Raw genomic sequence first — 15,296 nt, forward strand, 5'->3', positions numbered from 1 at the left:
AGATGAAAAGTAAGCCAGAGGGTAGCCGTGTCAGCTTGCTTGTGCAGTTTAATTAAACACATAGTAAAACAACTGCTTTTTCTAATTTGCCTCAAGATTATTATTTTTTAAAATTCTTTAGTCCAATCACATCTCCCATTTCCTTAGGCCTTATCTAGACTACAGAGGAATGGGTTTTTTTGGTCTGTGTTTTTCGTATATGACAAGGCCTTACTGGGGCTCACAATATTATTACTTCCCTTCCACTTGCAACCAGTTTCTTATTGAGATTCTGGCCAGCGCCACTGCCATTCTGATACCAGTTCTTAACTGGGGGCTGGGGCCCAGTCCATTCCTGTGGCTCTCCTGCTGTCTAATCTATCTTTCCTCCCAGTGCCCTACTGGGGTTCTCATGGTCTTCTTATCTGCCTAGTTCTGTTATTTCTGTCTTCCATCTGCCTGCAGTAGTTCTCTCTCTACCTTTCTTCTCTCATTCTCAGTGGGGCTGGCCCAGCCCTGCACCCACCTCCTCTCTCTTTAATCTGAAATTTTTTAGTGTATTGAATTGAATTTTTATCTGAGTAATTGCAAAGCACTTGAAGGGCTTTCCATCAGCAGTATATAAATAAAAATGGATCAGAATAGATTGGATTGCTGCTTCTACATCTGTTCCCATAGTCTCTTTCTGACAGGTCCTGACACCCACACACGCTCCTTGCTCAGACTCAGCTAGGTCTTATTGCTTTCATTCTCAGTGTTTTATTGGTGTCAGGCTTTATATTCCTCATAACTTCCTCTTACAGAGATTTTCACCTTGTTTTCTACCTCCTTGTCTTAATGGTACACTTTAAATGCTAAACAACTTGATGATCTGGTCCCTTCATTAAGACTTCACATGGGCCAGCACTGTGCTTACTCTCCTTGTGAATTCCTGAAATGTTATGTCGCTGCTCATTTGCTTTAGAATTCCAACCAGTTTGATATCACTCTCTGCCTTAACCTGCAGCAAGTGTTTATAACTTTGGATCCCACGGCAAATGAGCATAGCCAAGTGAATAATTTGCAACTGGTATTTTATCTAATGAATTTAGCATTTTCCCCCACTAGTTGAATATGCATGACCAGATCCTGATTTTCTCAAATATATTTAGTTTAAGTTATTTGCCTACATTTTTGTGCTGTTTTAACTCTATGTATCAATCACAAATAGTTCTGTGTGAGCATTCAATACTTGGTATTTGCTGTTCACATTGTGTGAAGTTGTAACTGATCAAATAAGTCCCCTGGAATTGTGATACTTGAGTGGATGAGCATGCATATACCTTTGGCCTGATGACTTGTATATGCACAATTAAATTTTAGGTTTGATTAATATTTGTGCACATAGCTTGGAAGTTCATTTGCCATGAATATTTGTGCTGGTAAAGTTGTTTGCTTGGATGTTTGCAGAAAGAGAACGCAAAAAAGGCATAAGCAGAACCAAGGAGAATTCATTCAAAAAATTTCAGCAAATAGTCACCATTAAAAAAAAAGTATTTAATTGCCCAGTTCTTCAACTAATCACTGAAGGAAGAACAAGTGCATGTGAGTCAGATGTTCTCTCTTCCCCAAATCTGAGAAATGCCAAAGCAGAAAGGCAGCTGGAAACAGAGGCAGAGGAGACAGTGGAATGTTTTTTTGTGTGACCTTCTCTTAAGTCATATATCAGAGGGGTAGCTGTGTTAGTCTGGATCTGTAAAAGCAGCAAAGAGTCCTGTGGCACCTTATAGACTAACAGAAGTTTGGAGCATGAGCTTTCGTGGGTGAATGCATCCGACGAAGTGGGACGCTCCTGCTCCTGCTCCAAAATGTCTGTTAGTCTATAAGGTGCCACAGGACTCTTTGCTGCTCTTAAGTCATACGTTCACTTCTCTGCCTATGGGCCAGAATCAGGTCCAGGAGGAGTGTGACCAGCTTCCCTTTCTTTGTGATTATATCAGAGAGGGGAGGCCCTGAAATATGTTCTGTCGTAAGATGAGATCACGCTATGGTGGTGGTTGAGGACCCGTGTCATGCGACATGCGGCAGCGTTGGCAGTTTCTCCAAAGACAGTGTGATAGCTCTGTGGGGACACGTTGGGGCTTGACAGCATGGAGCCAGTGCTTAAGGTGGTCTGAAAAAAGTGTGGCAGATGGGGGGCTCCCAAAAGCTGGGAGCACTAGCTGCAGCCCTGGGGACTTTAAGCACTGCATGGCGAAGTCGCCACTTCCCCTCCAACCACTGGCACTGTTGATTTTGTGGATCCAGAGCAACGGGTCGGGCTACATGACACCGAGCCAACAGTTCGTGTCAAACTGACAGGCCCCTTCCCCAGGTGGGGTCTGGCTGCGAGGGGGCGGGGGGCTTCCAGGGCCGGGCGAGCCCCATGCCCGTTCTGCACTAGCTCCACTCCCAGCCGCCCGGGGCATCAGGCCGGGGCAGGGCCGTGCGTGAGCCCCAGGACCCCTCCGCCGCGCTCCTCCCCGGCGCTGCCAGGCCTGTGCAGACATCTGGGCCCCGGTTACATCGTTTGCCTCCCCCCGTCACTTTATTTACACCCAGGTTACAGGCGTGTTGGGGCCCCCAGAGCTCGGCCCCAGGACCATCGCCCCCTTTCCCCTACGTCAGCCCCCGCCTGCTGCCCAGCTCAGCCCGGGCTGGCACTAGGACCTCACGGGAGTCCGGGCGGAAGTGGTGTTCAGCGGGAGCGGAAGTGACCCGTGGTAGGGGCGGAAGTGGGTGAGGGCCGCTGTTGCTACCGTTGCTGCCGAGGTGTTTAGGGGGCGTGTCCCGCTCGCGACAGGTGAGGGAGTTGAGGTTCGGGCCCGACGGGTGGGCAGAGCCGCTGCGGCTGCCGCTAGATGGGTCCCCGGGGGGCTTGTGGGGACCTCCGTGTCCGGGTCACCCCGGGACTGGCCTTACTGGGGGGCGGGGGGTCTCTGGGGCTTGGCGGGGGCGTCTCAGCAACGCCGCCTGTTACCTGAAGCTTGTGTGGGGAGCCAGGGCTGGGAGGGGAGGGACTGGGGTTCGAGATGACATCTCACTGGGACATTGGTAGGACTTGTGAGTGTTACCTGCAGTCCCACTGATCGCTGTGTGTGTGTGTGTGAGACTTGCTGAGCTGGTGCATGTGTTGCTGGAGGACACTGGATACCTTACTATTAAAGTTAAGGGTTGTTGTAGCATTCTGAGGAAATGGCTTAATTGTATCTTTAATTGTGATTCATGAGTTAGACCTACAAAAAATAGGTGCATATCTTACCTTTGGTGCATAATAGATCTCCTGCAGATAGTGGGGTTTATAAAGCGATCAAAGGTAAAATGACACGTTTGTAATAACAAAACTCCTAGTTATGGACATTACTAGTATATTCATCAATGCTCTGTGGCAAAGCTTGGCTGATTACATATATACATGTGTACATATACATTTACATTTATAATTCTGGGTCTGGTTCTATTCGATATCTTCATCGGTGATTTAGATAACAGCATAGAGAGTACACTTATAAAGTTTGTGGACGATGCCAAGCTGGGAGGGGTTGCAAGTGCTTTGGAGGGTAGGATTAATATTCAAAATGATATGGACAAACTGGAGAAATGGTCTGAAGTAAATAGGATGAAATTCAGTAAGGCCATATGCAAAGTACTCCACTTAGGAAGGAACACTCAATTGCACACATACAAAATGGGAAATGACTGTCTAGGAAGGAGTACTGTGGAAAGGGATCTGGGAGTCATAGTGGATCACAAGCTAAATATGAGTCAACAGTGTAACACTGTTACAAAAAAAGCAAACATCATTTTGGGATGTATTAGCAGGAGTGTTGTAAGCAAGACATGAGAAGTAATTCTTCTGCTCCGCTCTACTCTGCGCTGATTCATCTGGAGTATTGTGTCCAGTCCTGGGTGCCACATTTCAGGAAAGATGTGGACAAATTGGAGAAAGTCTGGAGAAAACCAACAAAAATGATTATAAAGGTCTAGAAAAAATGACCTATGAGGGAAGATTGAAAAAATTGGGTTTGTTTCTTCTGGAAAAGAGAAGACTGAAAAGGACATAAGAGTTTTCAAATATGTAAAAGGTTGTTACAAGGAGGAGGGAGGAAAATTGTTGTTCTTAACCTCTGAGGATAGGATAAGAAGCAATGGGCTTAAATTGCAGCATAGGAGGTTTAGGTTTGACATTAGGAAAAACTTTCTAACTATCAGGGTGGTTAAGCACTGGAATAAATTGCCTAGGGAGGTTGTGGAATCTCCATCATTGTCTAACCTGCTCTTAGAAATCTCCAAACGCTTGTCAGGGATGGTCAAGATAATACTTAGTCCTGCCATGAGCACAGGGGACTGGACTAGATGACGTCTCGAGGTCCCTTCCAGTCCTATGATTCTATGTATGCCAGGCACTCATGGGGCTGCTGTTATTTGTTTTCCTTTGATTATTTGCTAATTTGGCAGTTACCAGACTTGTGTACACATGTTTGGTAATTTTTGGAAATATGATTAATGACTTCTGAGAGTTAGCATCACATTGCTGTGAATGCTTACATCTCTGAGTTGCTTCAGGCTGTTGCAGATGCAGGAAGGCAACTTTGCTTCAGTTTTGTATTAGTTAATGCTTGGTTTGCATTTGAAAGACGCTCTTCACAACTCTAGAAATTTACTTTAAAAAGAGTTTGCATTCTGCAGAATCTGAATCAGTACCTCAAATGGACCTGATGTTAGATACCACTGCATTAGACGATTTTTGGCCCTTCCCCAGAATCGTAGGCACCACCATCCCATTCACAGAAATAAAGCTTACTTGCGGGAGGAGCTTGGAGTCACAGAACTATTAAAAAAAATTATCTGAGTCTGGTCTGAGGCAAGTAAATAGCTGCTGACAGGACATTGTAAGTGTATTAAAGAACCATTCTGAGATTTAAAAATATGCTGCAAACAAGTGCAGTTGTTCCTGATAATGACAGATCTGTGACCAATTTAAGCCTTAGAAAGAGGTGCTTGATAACATATGAGATTCATACTGATGTATAATGGTATCTGTTTTGATGGGATGACAAGTTTGGAACAGGCTTCGTTCCGGCCCTTATTCTAATCTCCACAGCTGTGGACTATATTGTTCAAACCCTACAGTGGAAGCAGTGCAGTACTATAAGGCTTTGAACTGCAGTTTGTATATTGGACATGGAGAATTTCTAAAGAATCCCTGAATGAGGAAAGCTGCTGTGTACTCACTATGATGTAGTTTCTGTACACACAGGAAAGCCCTTGCTTTAGTTACTCTGTACTGATGGAGAAAGAATTGCTGCCATTTGAAATAGGTAGTGAGGAATACTCTACAAACAAAAGCTGCAGTGTGTGTTTGGGAGGAGGGAGTAAGCTTGTGAAACTTGTTCAGTCATCATTACCCAGGACATCAGTTGATGGTTTGCAGTAAAGCTCTGATGAATAATCTTCTAAAAAAAATTATTAATCTGAATATCAAGTAGTTGCTGTTGAAACAGCAACTAATTCAAAGAAAGCCACTGGCTTGTGGAAGATTTGTATTTCAGCAGTGCATTAGAATCCATTTTATTAATGTGCCAGAGAGAGCTCTGTTTTTTAAAAGTACAAATTTTGGATTTAAGCTGTACATTGATATGCTTAAAGCAATTTTACTAACCATTGACTAAAATAGATGCCTCTCTTGCACTGTGGAGATGCAATTATTTGTCAAATAAATGCATAGGTAATGTTTTCAAAATAAACACATGCTATTGTGATAAATGCATTCATTCTAATAAAATTCTTCTGTGTTGAAAATAAAGAATGAGTCAGCCAACAGTAATACATATGGTTGCAGTGGTATTACATTTACCTGTGTATACTGAGAGGCTGCTGACAGGCATAACAACTGCTGTGAAAAAGGTTGTTATTGAGGCCACATCAGCAATGGTGGGCACAGATAATATTTACTCTAATACTGAGTGAAAAACTTTACCCCATTGTAAAATCACATCATGAAATGTTAAACTGATCAGTGATTGGGCCAAGGTCTTTCCTACCAAAAAGAGGTGACTCTCATTTCTCTAAGAGCATTGCAGATATGCTTCCACCACTAGACGAGGGGGTCTCACCCTGAGGAAAAGTACGCTTTCTCTGGGTCTTTTTGCCTCCTTACTGTCATTGCCAATAAATGGACCAATCAGTGCCAGCTGCGGTGGTGATTCATATGATGTGAACAAATGTCTGCTAGGGACTGGACTGAGACCACCATCTCACTTCTCTTAGGCCACTCGGCAGTCATCACTGGAAATGGCCTGCAGTCTTCTGACCCAGATCAGGTGACCTAAAGATGAAAGAGGCTCTATATCTATTGCCAACTTTTTGAGTCATCCAATCTTCCTAGAGTACTGAGATTACTCTGGAACAGAACAGATACCACTTCATCTGTCTGATGCAGGGTCTGGAAGCAAACTTACTTTGATGTCTCCCTTGGGAAATTTTCTGCATTTCAGTCTTCCTTTGAGTCTTGTTCTGCTGCTTTGCCACTCCCCGCTTTCTGCTCTGGTTAGGCTGTCGTGATTTGGGAAGGATGTCTGGGGGTCCCTTGATGTGTTTGTTTAATTATATTTGGTTGATGAACTTGTCTCATTTAGAAAGTGGAAAGAGCTAAAATGGCAACATTATTAAACCCATGTGTTCCCTGGGACTGCTTTGTGAAGACAGAAATGCCCAACCCACCAGTCCGTCAGTGCTTCCATCTTAAATGTGGTGCTTTTCTTATTTATTTGTATTATCATAACATCTAGGAATCCCAGGCATAGACCAGAACCCCAAACACAAAACAAAAACAGTCATTGCCCCAAAAGAGCTTACAGCAGGGGTCGGCAACCTTTCAGAGGTGGTGTGCTGAATCTTCATTTATTCACTCTAATTTAATTTTTTGCGTGCCAGTAATACATTTTAATGTTTTTAGAAGGTCTCTTTCTATAAGTCTATATTATATAACTAAACTATTGTTGTATGTAAAGTAAATAAGGCTTTTAAAATGTTTTTAAAAGCTTAATTTAAAATTAAATTAAAATGAAGAGCCCCCCGGACTGGTGGCCAGGACCCGGGCAGTGTGAGTGCCACTGAAAATCAGCTCGCTTGCTGCCTTCGGCACCCATGCCATAGGTTGTCCACCCCTGGCTTACAGTCTAACAGTCAAAAATGATACAACAGATATTTACAGACAAAGAAGGAGCGCAGGGAAACAATAAGATGGTATTTGGCATTGTGACAGACAGTGGTCTTAGTACACCAGTAGCCTAGCTGTTGTCAATTTTTTTTGTAGGCCTCATGGCAAAGGAGAGTTTTAAAGAAGGATAATGACTGAGTTCTGAGGATGTTTATGGGGCGCTCCTCCCAAACCTGTGGGAACAGCATGGGAGAAACCATAAAGGTGCATGTTTGAAAATATAACAAGTGGGTGATGAGGCTGGCATCATGGAGAAGTTGAAAGTGTAAGCTGATCTTTTGCTGCTGAATGAGAGGTGATAGGTTGGTGGGGATAGGTCATGAAGGGTCTTGAAAGTGAAGACAAAGTAGCTTATATATGATATGATAGAGAAGAGGGAACCAAGGAAGGGATGCAAAGAGGGGGTGACATGCTCAGTTTCCTAGCTCAACACTTTGATGTTTTGCAGCAGCATTCTGAATGGATATCAGTGGGCCAAGATTGCATTTGTAAAGGCCAGAGAGAAGGATGTTGCACTAATCGAGACATGAGATGATGAGAGCTGACCACAATTTTGTAAGGTCTGTAGATAAGAGAGTGCTGATGGATACTCGCATTTAAAGATCTCTCACTCGTTCCACCAAAAGAATCATGTAACTGTAATGCCAGTGGCACTAGCTGAAGAGGCTGAGGGCTCTGTCACTGAGATAGGAGGGGTCAGGGATTGAAAATGAGACGTTTATAGTACTGGCCATTGAATGGTGACTCTGAAGCTTGTTCTCCATTGGTGCTGCATCCTCCCTCAAACCCTCCCTCAAATCCCTCATTTCACTGCAGATCCCTATAGCCTTGCCTTCATACCCTTACCTGATTGGTACTTGTACATGGAAGTGGTGCTGTCACTGCAGTGCACTTCCTGACTCACCATCTCTACTGGATTGGGGACATAAATACTTCTCAGGAATGGCAATAATTTTTTTTTTTAACCCTGCTTTCTTGTCTTGTATCGTCTGCTGCTACTTCTGCAGCATCTCCTCTGGAATGACACACACTCAGCAGACCACTCCATGAGGCTGATCACAGGATCTTGTAATATCACTGGAATTTCCTCAGCTGTATCCCAGAATCCTTTATTTCTTCCTTGTCCTTTGCCTGGCAGTTTCCTGAGGAATGTAGATCCTATTTCAAAGCCTGTTGCCTGCACTAATTTGTTTCTGTTGGCTTCTTATTTCCATTGATTGATTGCTTTGGCTCTTTTGTGTTACTTTACATTTGTCCGACCAATTTCCCTAGTCACATCAAATCTGTTCTGCTCTACTGCTGCTCCAAAGCCTTTGGCAGGACTACAGATATGGTCTGCTCTCTGTCTTGCTGCTTCGAAACATAACCAATTTGAGCTCTTCTACAGGAACAGAAAATAAAGGAAGTCAGTTTCTTAGCATGTTGGGCTGTGTTTACTTGTATTCTTCCTCAATCTAGCATCACAGATACAGTTCTCTCTAGAGTTGCAAGTGTCTTGACATCACCTAAGGATCAGTTTAAAAGATGTGGGGAAAATAAGTCATAGGAGAAGAGTCTGACTTCAGGGCACGAGGATCAACCCTTTACACACACTGTCTCTGTGAGATGTTTAGGGAGGTTCTGCAGGTATTCAGTGGAGGTACTGGGAGCTCTTTTGCTTGAAACATTTTCATATTTGACTGAATGAAACAATTCTCCTTTGGCCTCCTGGGAGAGAATAAGATGGAACCTAATAATATAAGGCTGTTACATCCCTAACTCCTGATTCAAGAGCATTCCTGCCAGGCAAAAGGTGTGCTCCTTGTGTGTGGAACCCAACTTTCCCACAGAACATTGTGTTGCCCTGGATTTGAGGGGTGTGTATACCCCAGAATGTGATCAAGCTAATTGCCAACCATATTATGTGCATTCAGCCACCATGAAGTAATGCTGCAATAGAACACTACTTAGTTAAGGGTTAATTTGGAGACACGCTTTCAGAAGCAAGGTGATATCTAGCTGGCAGTTTCTGCTAATCAGAATGGGAGGAGGGGACAAACATGTAAACAATCGAGTCTGAAAACCCTGGTGGTTGGAAAACCTTGTCTTGATGCCTCTGATATTAAAGTTCATTGAAAGTTAGAAAAGTGATGATCCAGTAGGGGTCATTATGGCCCATGTGTTTTGTAGAAGTTAGTTATAAAAGATTACCTAATAAAGTGTACTTTGGAGCATTCCTCTGAAGCCATCTTGAAAGACATTTTTTCCTGACACACTTTCTCCCCAGTGGGTAAGCAACTGGCCACTGCGAACCTGCTGTTAATTACTCAATACCATTCCAGATGTTAGGTAAATATCTGGGCTGTTCTAAACAAATTGCTTATGTTTGTATGTGCTTAAATCTAATAAACTGCCGTTTTAGACAAGAGCACATTTACTTGCATTACTCCTTGATCAAACAGAAGTGCTGTGTTCCTGTTGATTTATTCCTTGCACCACCTGGAGTGAAATAGTTACGTTGCCCCTGTTGGGGGTTCTGAAAACCCCTGGTAACAATTGGTCTGACTGGTGTTCCATATTGTTTAAAATTCAAGTAGAGCATTTACTTTTTTTTTTTTTTTTTAATTAGGGTTTCTTCTTGGCTGGTTATTTCTTCTGCTTTTCCTGTAAAAAGCTTTGATGGGGCAACAAGCCTTGTGGATGAGGAGGGGGAAGCAGTAGATGTGCTATACCTTGACTTCAGTAAGGCTTTCGATACTGTCTCACATGACCTTCTCATAAGGAAACTAGGGAAATATAGCCTAGATGAACCCTACTATAACATGGGTAAACCACTGTTTGTAGAATTGTACTTAGAATAGTTATCAATGATTCACAATCAAGCTGAAAGGGTATACTGAGTACTGCAGGGATCTTTCCTGGGTCCAATTCTATTCAGTGTTTTCATAAATGATTTGGATAATGGCATAGAGAGTACACTTATCCACAAACTTTATACCAAGCTGGGAGGGGTTGCAAGTATTTCAGAGGGCAGGATTGGAATTCCGAATGATCTGGACAAACTGGAGAAATGATCTCAAATAAACAGGATGAAATTCAATAAGGAATAATTCAAAGTAAGAAGGAAATTCAAAGTGGGAAGGAAAAATCAATTGCACAAATACAAAATTGGAAATGACTGCTTAGGAAGGAGTACTGCAGAAAAGGATCTGGGAGTCATAGTGGATCACAAACTAAATGAGAGTCAGCAGTGTAATACTGTTGCAAAAAAAAGCAAACGTCATTCTGGGATGTATTAGCAGGAGTGTTTTAAGCAAGACATGAGAAGTAATTCTCCACTCTTCTCAACACTGATAAGGCCTCAACTAGAACATTGTACCTGGTTCTGGGCATCCCACTTGAGGACAAATTGGAGAAAGTCCAAATTTGGAGAGAGCAACAAAATTGATTTAAAGATTTAGAAAACATGACTTAGGAGAGAAGATTCAAAAATTAGGTTTGTTTTGTCTGGAAATAAAAGTCTGGGGGACATAAGTCTTCAAGTACATAAATGATTGTCACAAAGAGGAGGGTAATAGCGTTCTCCATAACCACTGAGGACAGGATGAGAAGCAATGGGCTTCAATTGAAGCCAGGGAGATTTAGGTTAGACATTAAGAAAAAACTTCCTAACTGTAAAGGTGGTTAAGCACTGGAACAAATTACCTAGGGAGGCTGTGGAATCACCATCGTTAGAGGTCTTTAAGAACAGTTTAAGCAACACCTGTTGGGAATGGTCTAGATAACAGGTGCAGGTAACTGGATTAGATGACCTGTTGAGGTCCCTTCCAGTCCTGCATTTCTGTGATCCATGAGAGAAGCATTCTGTAAATTAGAGAACTATTTCCAGCTCATGCCTGCCCAAGGGCAAGGACTCTAAACTGGAGAGTTTTCACGGTGGTGTAGAATAGCAATTTCTAGGCCACTGGACTGGCTTAAATTGGAACTTTAACAGTAGCTGCTATAGTGTACCTGTCAGAAGTACAGGAATAGGTGTCCTGACTTTCCCACAGTGCTTTGGGATTGGAAATTTGTCAACTGTAATACTGATGATGGAGTCCTGGTGCTTTATGAACATACTCTCTCAAACATTGTCTTGCTAAAGAGGGAGAGAGACTTGGTCTACACTGGGGGGGGGGATCGACCTAAGTTACGCTACTTCAGCTACGATAATAGTGTAGCTGAAGTCAACATATCCTAGGTTGACTTACCTTGCGTCCTCACGGCATGGGGTCGACTGCTGCCACTCCCCCGTCAACTCTACTTCCGCCTCTCCCTGTGGTGGAGTACAGGAGTAGACAGCAGAGTGATTGGGGATCGATTTATCGCGTCTACACTAGATGCGATAAATCGATCCCCGATAGATCGATCACTACCCGCTGATCTGGCGGGCAGTGTAGGCATACCCTTAGTATTAAACCGTTTAAAATTGGTCAAATTTAAAAATTTTGGTTAAAATTCGTAACTTGGAAGGGGAAGGGAACAGGAACAATTCTGACAATCTGGGAAATCTTTCCCTCCCATTTTTTTTTTCCTCCAACCACATTTCCTTTATATATAGGAGTTTGGTTCTGGAGTGAGCCTTGTGCCCCTTACCCTGTCAAACCTGGGATATTATGTCAGCGCTGTGTTGTTACAGTTTTGGTGATATTAGGGTTGCCAAAGTTTCTCCCTATCATCTAAGAACAAATCTCAGACGTGGAAATTTCCTGCAATACTCTGAGTTTAAAAGATGTCACATTGATCAGGAAAGATGCTGAGCTGAGAATGCTGTGCCTATTTCTGAGCCTCAAGGAGCACTGTATGAAATGGTCCTTCACTTAAAGAGTCTTAATGTTTGTTGCTCTCACGCAGGGCTTGGAAACAGTTACCAAACACTTACTGTCCAGAGGCAAATATGAAATGGAGGAGGAGAAGGGAGAACTACTAAGGAGGTCCAGAGGCGACAACACTATCATTTTAACAGCCAAGTTTCTCAAGTGGCAAGAGTAAAATTGACATGATTCTTGTCGCTTTCATCGATGCCCATAGTATTTTTAAAAGCAGCAGTTAAGCTGTCTAGCTAGTGTTTTAGTTTCACTCTGACTGGGAAAATTATGAGCAGTGATAGATTTAGTGGAGACTCAGGAGAACACTTCAGGTTTGAAATGCTGTCTAAACACCCATGATGGTCAGAATGTAATTATTAAATAAACAAGCTTAAATTGAACCTATGAATTGATAATGAAGGAGCTTAAGCTCACCTGGAAAAGATTCCCACTTGCTAGTGGTGAGTAAATTAGTTTTTCCCAAACCTTGCTCTTATGACATGGCTGCTCCTTCACAGTTTCTGAGGGGGGTTCTGGCAGACAAACACCTGTGCATGTAGCGCCAGAACAATTTGGACTGCTAGCATTGTCTTCATCTCTCCTTCGTTAATTTAGCTTCAAACTCCATTCTGCTGAGGTAATCTTCATCCCTTCAGATAAAAAGTACTGCCCTGGCTTCCTGTCTCCCAGAATTCTAGGGCAGGAAAACTGCAAGCAGATAATCTCTAGGGAACTACTCTGCAGTATGGTTACTGGGCCTTCGTAATATTGGGTAACTGCAGAAACTGTACACTCTGCCTGAGTTGTAGGAGAGAGGGTGAAGAACACACCTGGGAGAAATAGTACTAAGATAAACCTGAAAGAGGAAGGGAGGCACTTTTAGAAGTTTAAAAATAGTGGGCAGGAGAAGAGGAGGAGAATTGTCTTGAGAGAAGCTGCTCCAAGATGGAATGATATGCTGTATCCTGTGGCCATAGCTTCTGAGTCTGAAGGGAATAGTTTTCATCACTTTTGAAAGCAATTTCTGCTGTTTTTAATCTCCACTTTCTCTGACCTTTTCCTGAGATAACCTCTGCCAAAAAGCACTCCAATCTGCAGTTTATTTCCTAGATTATTGAGTTCCAGGGCAACAAAAAGCTAGGGTAAAAATAGGACAGTTCATCTTATGCAAGCCACCCCGTTAGGGTCTTCCTGCTAGCTAACATTGGAAGTACTGAATAAATTCCCCCTTTCTAGTGTTCTTGTGTGTATTATCTCAGGGAGGCCCAGCTGCTGCCACATTGTCTGTAAGAAGCACAAGGATCCCCTTTGCTGCTGCGTATGCAAAGCTGTACGGTTGGGTCTAATGGATTTGGCATGACCAGACTGAATAGCTGACTGTGCTAAATATGATTTATTGAGCCCTAGTAGTAACGAGGGGGCAATATTGTGATATTCATGAATTGTTGTATTGAGGGAAATGCAGGGAAGCTCTAGTGGGTCTAAGGAAGGGATGGAAGTGGGATACTGGAAGTATTTGAGTGGGAGGGAAATGTGGTGGTGATGGGGGTGGAGGGATAAGGGAGGGCAAGATCACAAAGCAGAAGGCTGAAGCTGATGACTATAACAGAACATTATTGCCCTGTGAGTTGGAAGAAGTGACCAGCTGTTTTATTTCAGGGAGATGCTATATTTTCAGAGAAATATATTGTTTGTATGTGAGGGTATTAAAACGGAGGAGCTTTGAACTCTGTTGAACCAAAGCCAGCTGTATGAGCTTGCTGGCACTGCAGCAGCAGGACAGCTGGAATCCTCACGGAGACTCAAATAGTTAAGACAGTTTGTCACATTTAAATGGTGTCAAAGGCGAGACAGATAGAACAGGGAACTTGAACATATCCTGGGCCTAAGTGGGAATGGACACAGATGAAATGGCTCCAATTAGGCAGTCAAATGAAGGGAGGGGGAGGCTAGACCTGGACATTGAGAATGTTAAAATGGGTCTTAGAGACAAGATGGGTGAGGTAGTGTCTCTTATTCTCTAGTAAAAGAATGGAGGGACCCTATAAAGAAGAGGAGCATCTGCTGTGAAACAGGTGGGTCTGTCGGGGCCATCTTCACTGACAGAGCTGGTATGATTGAAGCACAGTTCTGTAACTTCTATAAGTTTCCTCCTTTGATATTTACCTTTTTTGCTTACCCCTTCCCAGAATCCATCCATCTGTGTCTGTGATAATAGGCTGAATTTAATCTTTTGATGCCAAACCACTTCAATCGAGTCTTGTTTCTTACTATTCCCCTCTTACCCCTCAAGATAATCATTTCAGTTATGGAAATTTACTTCTTCAGCAATAATACCTAACTTTTGTGCAGCATTTTTCGCAATTATCCCCATTTTGCAGATGGGAAATTGAGGCACAGAGTGGGAAAGTGACTTGCCCAACGTCGCCCAACAAGCCAGTCGCCACGTTGGGATTAGAACTCCGGTCTCCTGAGTACTAGTCCAGTGTCTAGCCACTAGGCTATGCTGTCTCCCCAAGATGGCTGATGCCTTGAGGAATGTGGGTTTGCCTCCCTCCTCACTTCCCAGATGATAAATGGGAGGAGGTAGTGGTAAGACTTGGTTGCAGTTCCAAACCCAAAAGTTTCAAGGTGGCAAATGTGCCACGGGGGAACATGAGAACTCCTCCATGTTTATTCTGCTAGAAACTGCTCTGTACTGTTTTATGAAAACCGTATGGTTTTAATGGAATGTTTACTGTAAATCTTGAAGAAGCCTGGTAGAACAGCTACTGAGGGAAAATTTGTCCTGACACATATTGATGATATTTGTATTTTAGCTCAACTGAGAGGAGCCTGCGTCCCAGGTTAGGAGGATGCTTGAAGTTCCCTAGATCACTGGTGGAGAGTAGTCCTTCACAGTTGGTTGGTAAAGGGGGAAGAGTTGTAAATAATTTTTATGGACAATGTGTGACTCAGTTTACTTACTCACTTTGTATTGTTACTCACTAGGAGTGAATGGGTTAATTTCTTGCTCTGGAACAGGGAAATTAGGGATAGGTGTATGTCACATATAGTAGTCTGGATTGGACCCAAAAATGCTAACAAGAACTGAATGGAATCAGCACATATAAATAGAAGAACCAATGACCAGACTCTGACTGGGCATTGTCTCTTAACACCTGGCAACCAAGGGAGAGATGTGAAACACAATGGGAGCTGCAATGAAGGACAAAGACAGGAGGTGTCAGGTGACTGTTGAAAACTGGGAT

The 15,296-nt window shown here is 43.1% G+C and overlaps 1 protein-coding gene across 2 annotated transcripts in view; it reads left to right on the plus strand.

The window, feature by feature from the left end:
• Positions 1-2,713: 2,713 nt before the first annotated feature.
• The window catches only part of WASHC1 (WASH complex subunit 1), an 83,937-nt gene continuing 71,354 nt past the window's right edge, over positions 2,714-15,296 (plus strand). Inside the window, exons 1-2 of one of the 2 annotated variants that reach the window (XM_030543317.1) lie at positions 2,731-2,800; positions 14,070-14,120. The gene's annotated coding sequence lies outside the window, so the exon portion shown is untranslated. Of the gene's footprint in view, positions 2,801-14,069; positions 14,121-15,296 lie in introns of both variants that reach the window. The other variant, XM_030543310.1, reaches the window with a different exon arrangement.

Source organism: Gopherus evgoodei, chromosome 1 (genome assembly GCF_007399415.2).
Source record: "Gopherus evgoodei ecotype Sinaloan lineage chromosome 1, rGopEvg1_v1.p, whole genome shotgun sequence".
NCBI classification, from domain to species: Eukaryota; Metazoa; Chordata; order Testudines; family Testudinidae; genus Gopherus; species Gopherus evgoodei.